Raw genomic sequence first — 9,965 nt, 5'->3', positions numbered from 1 at the left:
GAATTTCTTCCCAACGGTACAAAGGATATGATCTATCATTCCCTCTCCCCACTGTGTCTCTGGACTGTATGTCAGGGTAGACATTTTTACTGGTATTTCAGAGACAAGCTAAGGCAAAGGAAGGTAATTGTCAATCACGCTGTTTCTTAAAATCAAGACCAAGACTTAGCTCAACATTGCCTAGGTCCAAGGAGGGCTGTAAGGATTATTGCAATTAGATTTAGCTTGAAATATGTAATTAATACTTGAGCAGATGATGAAATCAGTTATCATGCATTTAATTATAAAAGCATGTTTCATAAAATAAAGTTTTTGGGGTTTTTTCTTTTTTTTTTCGCGGTACGCAGGCCTCTCACTGTTGTGGCCAGTACTGTTGTGGAGCACAGGCTCCGGACGTGCAGGCTCAGCGGCCATGGCTCACGGGCCCAGCCGCTCCGCTGCATGTGGGATCTTCCCGGACCGGGGCACGAACCCGTGCCCCTTGCATCAGCAGATGGACTCTCAACCACTGAGCCACCAGGGGAGCCCCATAAAATAAAGTTTTTATAACTCCTTCATACACCTCTTTTCAAAAACAGAAAAAACTGATCAACTAGCTGGCAAATCATTCTTGTCCCTAGCTTAAAATTTTTAGGAGAAACTACAGCGTTGAAAGCTACAGTGGACAAACTTATAACTATTAATCCTGAATCCCTGATATATGGGAAGCATTAAACTTTCAGAGAAACTTAACGCTTGATTTTTTTTTTTAGTGAGAATTGAATATAATTAAAATTTTTTCTAATGGCCCATTAAGAGTGTATTTTTCATTTTACTGACGATCAGATGGTCAACTAGAGGGGACATTATTCTTTTTAAAAACTCTGAATCAAAAAAATCATACAGGGCTTCCCTGGCAGCGCAGTGGTTGAGAGTCCGCGTGCCGATGCAGGGGACACGGGTTCGTGCCCCGGTCTGGGAGGATCCCACATGCTGCGGAGCAGCTGGGCCCGTGAGCCATGGCCGCTGAGCCTGCGCTCCGCAATGGGAGAGGCCACAGCAGTGAGAGGCCCGCGTACCGCAAAAAACAAACAAACAAACAAAAAAACACAACATATTTCAGGGATATCTATAAATTTTATGAGTCCATTTTAGTAGTGTTCATATCAATATCATTAACAAACTTCAAAGGCAGAAAAGATTCTTTGCACGTGGAATTTTGGGGTCAGCAGTAAAGCTGTGCCTAAGAATTAGCTTTCTCATTTTATACCAAAGGTTTTATTCTAGCAGTATTTATTCCGTCAACCTCCAGAGATGAAGGTGGAATTTAGTCTAATTTGAAAACTTTTCATTATAAAATGTTCAAAGATATATAAGGAGAATGATGAGATAATGAATCCTCACATATCCATCACTTAGCAGTTGTTCACATTTTGCTATGTTTGATTTACCAGTCTTCTTTTCTGCTGATATAGTCTAAATTCCAAACATTGTGACTTCACTCTCAAATACTTCAGTATACATCTCCATACAAATAAGACATTTTCCTATATAAACATTAGGCCTTCATGGCTCTCCAGCAATAATTCCTTTGTATCATTCAATATCCTATCCACATTCAAGTTTCCCCAATTTTCTTCTCAACTTTTTTAGTAGTTGTTTTGTTCAAATAGGGATCCAAAAAAGTCCACATGTTGTATTAGGCTGCATATCTTTTAAGTCTCTTTAAATCAAAAACTGAGAGAAAACCACTGCCATCTAATTCATGCCATTACCATAAAGAGCTTGGCTGTCCTGTAGAATTGTACACATTCTGGATTTGTCTGCTGTCTTCCTCATTATGCCATTGGGTTTGTTCCTGTCTTTTGTTTTCTTTTATTTATAAAAGCTTTAATATATTTGGGTGAAGGGTTTTGGGTTTTACCTCATATTGCATCATGTCAGGAGAACACATATCTGTGTATTTCAAAATGCCAAGATTGATCAATGGGTTCAGCTGGTGTCAGCAGACCCTTCCATTATAATGTTGTGGTTTTCCTCTTATAAGTAGAAGTAATCAGCCACAAATATCTGCTTCTTCGTTGGTCCTTCATTATTAGCATCCATTGCTGTTTGTTGACTGAATCAATTATTACATTGAGTTACAAAATGATGATTTTATAGTTTTGTCTTTCCTTTACTGTGTATTAACTGGAATTCTTCTTTAAAAAAGATTTCCCTCATCAACTAGCACTAATTGGTTACTCTGAAACATAGTTCATATAACAAAGACAGAATAAAGGCTTAAGTTTTTCCTTTAATTGAAAGTTTTCAGAGTAATAGTCCATTGTTTTTAAGCACTGGCCACTGAAGTTGCTTAATCAGTAGTACCTGTGATATCATTAAGAGAATGGTGAAATAATTCCTGGGCCAAAATCCTGTATGTCAAGAATGGACTTTGGGCTTCCCTGGTGGCGCAGTGGTTGAGAGTCCGCCTGCCGATGCAGGGGACATGGGTTCGTGCCCCGGTCCGGGAGGATCCCACATGCCACGGAGCGGCTGGGCCTGTGGGCCATGGCCGCTGGGCCTGCGGGCCCGGAGCCTGTGCTCCGCGGCGGGAGAGGCTACAGCAGTGAGAGGCCCGTGTACCATAAAAAAAAAAAAAAAAAAAGAATGGACTTTGCACGAAGACTACATCTCTACGTAGCAATAGAGGAGAGGGCTGTTTGTAGGTGCCTGAATGTAGGTACCTAGAATGAACTATTCATTCTGAAAGGTTATGGAGGTAAAATTCTTTTTTTTCACCCTTAAGCTCATAATTATTTGATATTTTTCCTCTTCATTTTTCAATTACAAAGTTAAAAAAATCAATTTATGCTGTTCATGGTGTACACAATACCTGTATAGAAAAGAGAGACACAGAAGCTAAGGGGGAAGAGTAAGGGTGTGGAAATGAAGATTCTTTTTTTTTTTTTTTTTTTTTGTGGTACGCGGGCCTCTCACTGCTGTGGCCTCTCCCGTTTTGGAACACAGGCTCCGGACGCGCAGGCTCAGCGGCCATGGCTTATAGGCCCAGCCGCTCCGCGGCATGTGGGATCTTCCCCGACCGGGGCACGAACCTGTGTCCCCTGCATTGGGAGGCGGACTCTCAACCACTGCGCCACCAGGGAAGCCCGGAAATGAAGATTCTTAGAAATTTTCTGGGCCCCAAATGGTTCACAGTTTAAAGAATGTTCTCTAAGCAATGGGCCATATCCCAGTCCGTTATTTCAAATATTTTACTTTGAAAGAGAGTGTAGATTAGAACATTTCTTCAGCCATTAAGTATAGTGTGAATGTTATATAACAACAAAATAGTCTTACCTAGTTATTTATACTTCTACTGGCATCTATAGAGCATCCAGAGTTTGGCATTTCCTCTTATAAATGCTCACCGTTTTCTACTATATGGAAGTATAGTAGAAATGACAAAAACTGTGACAGTTTTTGTAATTCCAAGAGTCAAGATTTCATGGGAAATTTTCCTGTGGCAAAGGCTTTTTGCATTCCAAGATATTTGCCAGGAAGTTTATCTGTCTCTATGCATTTTGTTGCCAATTGCCTTCTTAGCAGATGACAGGTGTGACCCCTCGTGAAACCCTGCCTCTTAACAAGTTTATTAAAGAGCTCTGCCAGTATCTTATCAGTAGGATTGTAGCAAACATCAAAACATACCTAGTTGCAAGGATTACTATTTGCATTGAACATGACGGCTCAGATGATTACGTGACCAGCTATCCAAGCGACAGGAAAAGCATGTTGTGGCCTCCTCCTGAGTGCAGGGAAGTGAACAGGAAATCATTCTCTTCCTTGAGAATTCTAAATAAGGTGCATGTGTTCAGTCTGGAAAGGTATTCCGTTTCCCTTGGACTAATCATGGCAGAAGCTATGGTCTGTGGAATCAGGGCACAATGCCGATGGGGAGGCAAAGGGTAGCTAGCCTTCTGCCTCTTTTATTTTTTGCAAATTTGATAGTCGAACTACACTCTTAGCTCTGGTATTCATTCTTACTTTTTTAAAGGCAGAAAAGAAATATGGCTTGGTGATCGTTAGAGACTTTTAAGAGCACTTAAAGGTTGTAATTGTCATGGCAACATGGAGAAAAATAACATTTTGTTGTATTAATACAGTACATATCCTGGCGTAGCGTGGCTCCCAACTGGAGCCGAAGCCACGTCCACGAATGGGAATCAGATATATTCAGTCATTCCTGGAGCTCCACCATCACCTCCCCTGCACCCTCTGCCACTGCTGTGGCCCTCCAGAGGCAAAAGTCACATGGCACAGAGGTTACAGTGGTGGGTTCCAGAGTCACAGTACCTGTGACTGAAATCGGACTCTAGCACTTAAGGACTGTGTGGCCTTGGCAATTTACTCAGCTTTTCTCTACAGATCAGATTCTTCATCTCTACAGAAAAGATCCTAACAGCTGTTAGTTACTGACAGATTCGAATAAGACAATAGATATACAGTGCTTAGAGTACAGCCTAATCCTTAGTGAACACTAGATCAACGTTGACTTTCCTTCTTTTTCCATTGCTGTTATTGACTGGTGAGGGTGAACAGGCCAAGAGCTGATATACACAGGTTTGCTTGGGCTTTAATTCTGATGCTGGCACTTCCTGAGTGCATGGCTGCAGACAAGTTTCTAAATCTTTCCATGCCTCGGTGTCCTCATCTGTTGAATGGAGATTATAGCAGTACCTATCTCATAGGGCTGTGCTGATGATTAACTGATTAAAAACGTGTAAGGCCTTTAGAAGAGTTCTGAATAAATTGATTTGTTCTGGCACAGAATAAATATTAGCTCGTGTGACTAGGGTTTTTGTAGCGGTTGTGTGAAGAAGTAGGGCCAGGGGGAGGAGATTGGGAAGATGGTACACAGAATAACGTGTGCCTGAACCTTAAGGAGATGGATGCTAGAGGCAGATGTCACAAGAGTAATTTTCTTTTGGGGACCAAGGGACAAAGTATAGCACAAGTGGGGGGGGAGCAACACACCACTATTGCTGGAGCGAGGAGAGACTTTAGTGACTTGAAAACCGCAGAGAATATGGTGCTTGTGTGCTGTCTGGGAACCTGCAGGGCGCCGCTGATGACAGCAGTGCCCCGGGGGGCAGCGGGGGCACCTGGCAAGAAGGGGCTTAGTGACAGCAGAGCCCTGACACTGACAGGAGCTGAGCAGAACAGGCTCAGAAAATGGCGGCACTGCATATCACAGGGAGACGCCATCTGGAGACTTCTAGAAGTTTCTGGGATAGAGGAGATTCAGGGCTCTGAGGAAGGGGTCAGAGTGTCTGAAGCACAGGCGGCACTCCACTGTGGCTTTCACTGTGAACTTCACTCACTCAGTCTCCCACTCAGCTCTTTGGTGAGGCCTGGGCTATGTTTGGAAGCCATGCAAGCTCTAGGTAAACTCCCGAGTGACCAGCGTTTTTGTTGGCTTAGTAGTTGGGGGGGAAGGCATGTGGTAAGGAAATCGGATCAGTTATTCACAAACATCGAGTCCAGAACCTCAGAGGCTGGAATGGAAGCAACGTAACTGCATGGGGTAGGTGGATGAACCTCCAGGGGTCTCGCCATGGGTCATGAAAGGTGCTCGGAGATGCCTTCACTCAGTCATTTAGCAAGGATTCATTGAGTGCCTACTGTGCGCTGGGCACTGCTCAAGGAATCATTGTGCATCAGACATAATGCTTGCCTTCACGGTCTGTGGGAAATGCAGATTAATAAGCAATTAAATATAGTGTGAAATTCCTAGGCCACGGAATATGTTCAGCTTTAGTAGAAGCTGCTAAACAGTTTTTCCAAAGTGGTCATACCAAGTTAGACTCCTACCAACTGTGTCTGAGGTTCCCATTGCTCCACATCCTTGTCAACACTTGGTATTTTCCATCTTTTTCAAATTTCGCCATTCTGGAGCACATATAGTAGCACTGTATTACGGTTTTAATGAGCATTTCCCGAATGACTTAATGAAGTTGAGTACATTTTCATATGCTTGTTTGCACTTTGGATATCCTTTTTTGTGTGTGATGGCTTTTTTCAAGTACCAAAACCCCAAGTGCTGCTTGCATGGGATGTCCATTTAACCTGTGAAGGTCAAGAAGCCAGTGTGGCTAGAGCAGAGGGAGACAGGGAGAGAGCCATAGGAGAGCAGGCCAGAGAGGAAATGGGTGGAGCACATTGTCTGGTGGGCCATGTAGGACTGTGGTTTATATTCTGAGTGGGGAGCTTTGGGCAGAGAGTGGCATGGTCAGACTTATGTTTTAACACAATCATTGTGCAAGGCAGAATAATGGCCCCCAAAGATGTCCATGATGTAGTCTGCAGAACCTGTGAATATATGACATGGTAAAGGGGAATTAAGGTTGCAGATAGGATTAACGTTGCTAATCAGGTAGCCTTGAGATGGGGAGGTTATCCTGAATTATCTGGATGGGCCCAGTATAATCACAAGGGTCCTTATAAGTAGAAGAAGGAGACAGGCAAGGAAAAGCCAGAGGGGCGGCGGTGTGGGGACTCAGCCCACTATTGCTGGCTTTGAGAATGGAGGAAGGAGGCCATAAGCCAAGGAGTGCAGGGGGTGGGATGAGGCTGGGGTGGGCTCTAGATGCTGGGAAAGGCAATAAAGTGCTCTCTTCCTGAGAGCCTCCAGAAGGAACACAGCTCTGTTGACACCTTGATTTTAAACCAATGGGAGTTCTATTTTTAGTTTTTTAAGGAACCTCCATATTGTTCTCCATAGTGGTTGTCAATTTACATTCTCACCAACATTGTAGGAGAGTTCCCTTTTCTCCACACTCTCTCCAGCATTTGTTATTTGTAGACTTTTTGATGATGGCCATTCTGACTGGTGTGAGGTGATACCTCATTGTAGTTTTTTTTTGTTTTTTTTTTTTTGGCGGTACGCGGGCCTCTCACCACTGTGGCCTCTCCCGTTGTGGAGCACAGGCTCCGGACGCGCGGGCTCAGTGGCCACGGCTCACGGGCCCAGCCGCTCTGTGGCATGTGGGATCTTCCCAGACCGGGGCACAAACCCATGTCCCCCGCATTGGCAGGCAGACTCCCAACCACTGCGCCACCAGGGAAGCCCCTCATTGTAGTTTTGATTTGCATTTCTCTAATTATTAGTGATGTTGACCATCTTTTCATGTGCTTTTTGGCCATCTGTATGTCTTCTTTGGAGAATGCCTATTTAGATCTTCTGCCCATTTTTTGACTGGGTTGTTTGTTTTTTTGATATTGAACTGCATGAACTGTTTGTATATTTTGGAGACTAATCCCTTGTCAGTCTCTTCATTTGCAAATATTTTCTCCCATTCTGTGGGTTGTCTTTTTGTTTTGTTTATGGTTTCCTTTGCTGTGCAAAAGCTTTTAAGTTTAATTAGGTCCCATTTATTTATTTTTATTTTCATTACTCAAGGAGGTGGATTCAAAAAGATATTGCTGCAATTTATGTCAAAGAGTGTTCTGCCTATGTTTTCCTCTAAGAGTTTTATAGTGTCTGGTCTTACATTTAGGTCTGCAAGGCTGGCAGACCCCACCCCACCATAGAACTACCATATGATCCAGCAATCCCACTCCTGGGCATATATCTGGAGAAAACCATAATTCGAAAAGATACATGCACCCTAATGTTCACTGCAGCACTTTTTACATTAACGAAGACATGGGAGCAACCTAAATGTCTATCGACAGAGGAATGGATAAAGAAGATGTGGTACATATATACAATGGAATATTACTCAGCCATAAAAAATGAAATAATGCCATTTGCAGCAACATGGATGGACCTAGAGATTATCATACTTAGTGAAGTAAGTCAGACAGAGAAAGACAAATATCATATGATATCACTTATATGTGGAATCTAAAAAGATGATACAAATGAACTTATTTACAAAACAGAAACAGACTCACAGACTTAGAGAACAAACTTATGGTTACCGGGAATTCCCTGGGGGTCCAGTGGTTAGGACTCTGCATTTCCACTGCCAGGGGCACAGGTTTGATCCCTGGTCTGTGGACTAAGATTCTGCATGTCATGCAGTGTGGCCAAAAAGAAAAAAGAAAAGAAAAAAATGAGAAAATTTTCAAAACAAAAAAACTTATGGCTACCAAAGGGGAAAAGTCAGGGTGAGGGATAAATTAGGAGGTTGGGATTAACATATACCCACTCCTATATATAAAATAGATAATCAACAAGGACCTTCTGACTGTATAGCACAGGGAACTCTGCTCAGTAATCTGTAATAACCTATATAGGAAAAGAATCTGAAAAAGAATGGATATATGTATATGTATAACAACCACTTTGATATACACCTAAAACTAATACAACATTGTAAATCAACTGAACCCCAATATAAAATAAAAATTAAATTAAAAAAATAAACCAATGGGCTCCATTTGGGGCATCTAAACTCCAGAACTGTAGGATAATACATTTGTATTGTTTTAAGCCCCTAAGTTTGTGGTAATTAGTTACAGCAGCGTTAGGAAATGAATACAATCACTATAGCTGCTGTGTTGAGCATAGACTACAGGTGGTGGGCAAAGCGAGAAGACAGAGAATAGTTTAGGGCCACTGTGATAATCCAGGCAAGAAGTAATGGCAGGGCTTCCCTGGTGGTGCAGTGGTTGAGAGTCCACCTGCCGATGCAAGGGACACGGGTTCGTGCCCCGGTCGGGGAAGATCCCACGTGCCGCGGAGCGGCTGGGCCCGTGAGCCATGGCCGCTGAGCCTGCGCGTCCGGAGCCTGTGCTCCGCAACGGGAGAGGCCACAACAGTGAGAGGCCCGCGTACCGCAAAAAAAAAAAAAAAAAAAAAAGAAGTGATGGCAGCTTGGATCAGGGTGAATAAGAGGAAAAAGCTGTACTTTATAAGGCAGAAAATAAACAAAAAACCCCACAGAGTACAGCTAACGTTTTAAAAAGTCCTACCATGTGCCAGAATGTACGCTAAGCCTTTTCCTTTTTTTTTTTTCATTTAATCCTCACAACAAAATGAGGTAGGTATACTATTGCCTACGTATCATACATGAGGATCGAAGGGGCTGTCACCTGCTTAAGGTATACAAAGGGGCAGCCAGGATTCATACCCAGGCTCTAAGATACCCAATCTCTCTTGCTTTCCTTTTCGTTCTCCCCAAGTACATAACAAAATTATGGTTAAATGTTCTCATTTAAGTGGGTCTCAGCTGTGCCTCAGAGCATTCTTGAAAGGGTGGGCTGGAGGTAAAGCAAGAATTGCAAAGGACCTCTGGGGGCATGTGAACCTCAGAACACACAGGAATTAAGTCTATGGGCTGTGGCTCCCTTCCAAGAGGGGTCCTCCCTCCATCATCAACAGTGCAGAATCTGGGCTTGATTTAACTCAGAAAGCCTCGGGGCTCCCTGACAGCTGTAAACAACTAATTAGAATACAGCAAGATAGTTTCTGTACTTGAAGTTTGTGCAAAGAGCTAATCTGGGGATTGTTTTTCTGTCCGACGTATTATAGCATACTCAGAGTACCTGATTATAAGAGGATAAATGGTGAAACAGGCTTCACATGTCTACTTTCTGTGATAGTGTGAAAATTGCTTAATTAAGGCTTATTCATAGAGACTGATTCTGCGGGCCCCTTTGGAGTCAGGGTGGCTCATGGTTCGTTCTACCTCTCTCAATCGGACAGCAGATCTTGCACCTGTAGCTGGGCACAGATGCTAGAACCGGCTGCTCAGATCAGGGCAAGTGGGGTTGTGTGGACAAGTTTGGCCTCCGAGGTAGGAGGCTGAGAGCCCCCTGCTGACTCTTCCACTGATGGTCACCTTCAGCTGCCCTCATGCATCTCTTGCCTCTGCAGCTGGTCTGCAAGAGTTGCTGGGGTAGGTGCAGCTGGTCAGGGCTTTGTCCCCAGTTTCTGAGCCCACATGCCAGTGGAATTCCCTTGGCTTTACCTGCTGGTGGATAACGTGGTGATT

Source organism: Orcinus orca, chromosome 7 (assembly GCF_937001465.1).
Source record: "Orcinus orca chromosome 7, mOrcOrc1.1, whole genome shotgun sequence".
Taxonomy (NCBI): Eukaryota; Metazoa; Chordata; class Mammalia; order Artiodactyla; family Delphinidae; genus Orcinus; species Orcinus orca.
Note: the sequence above shows the minus strand (reverse complement) of the source record.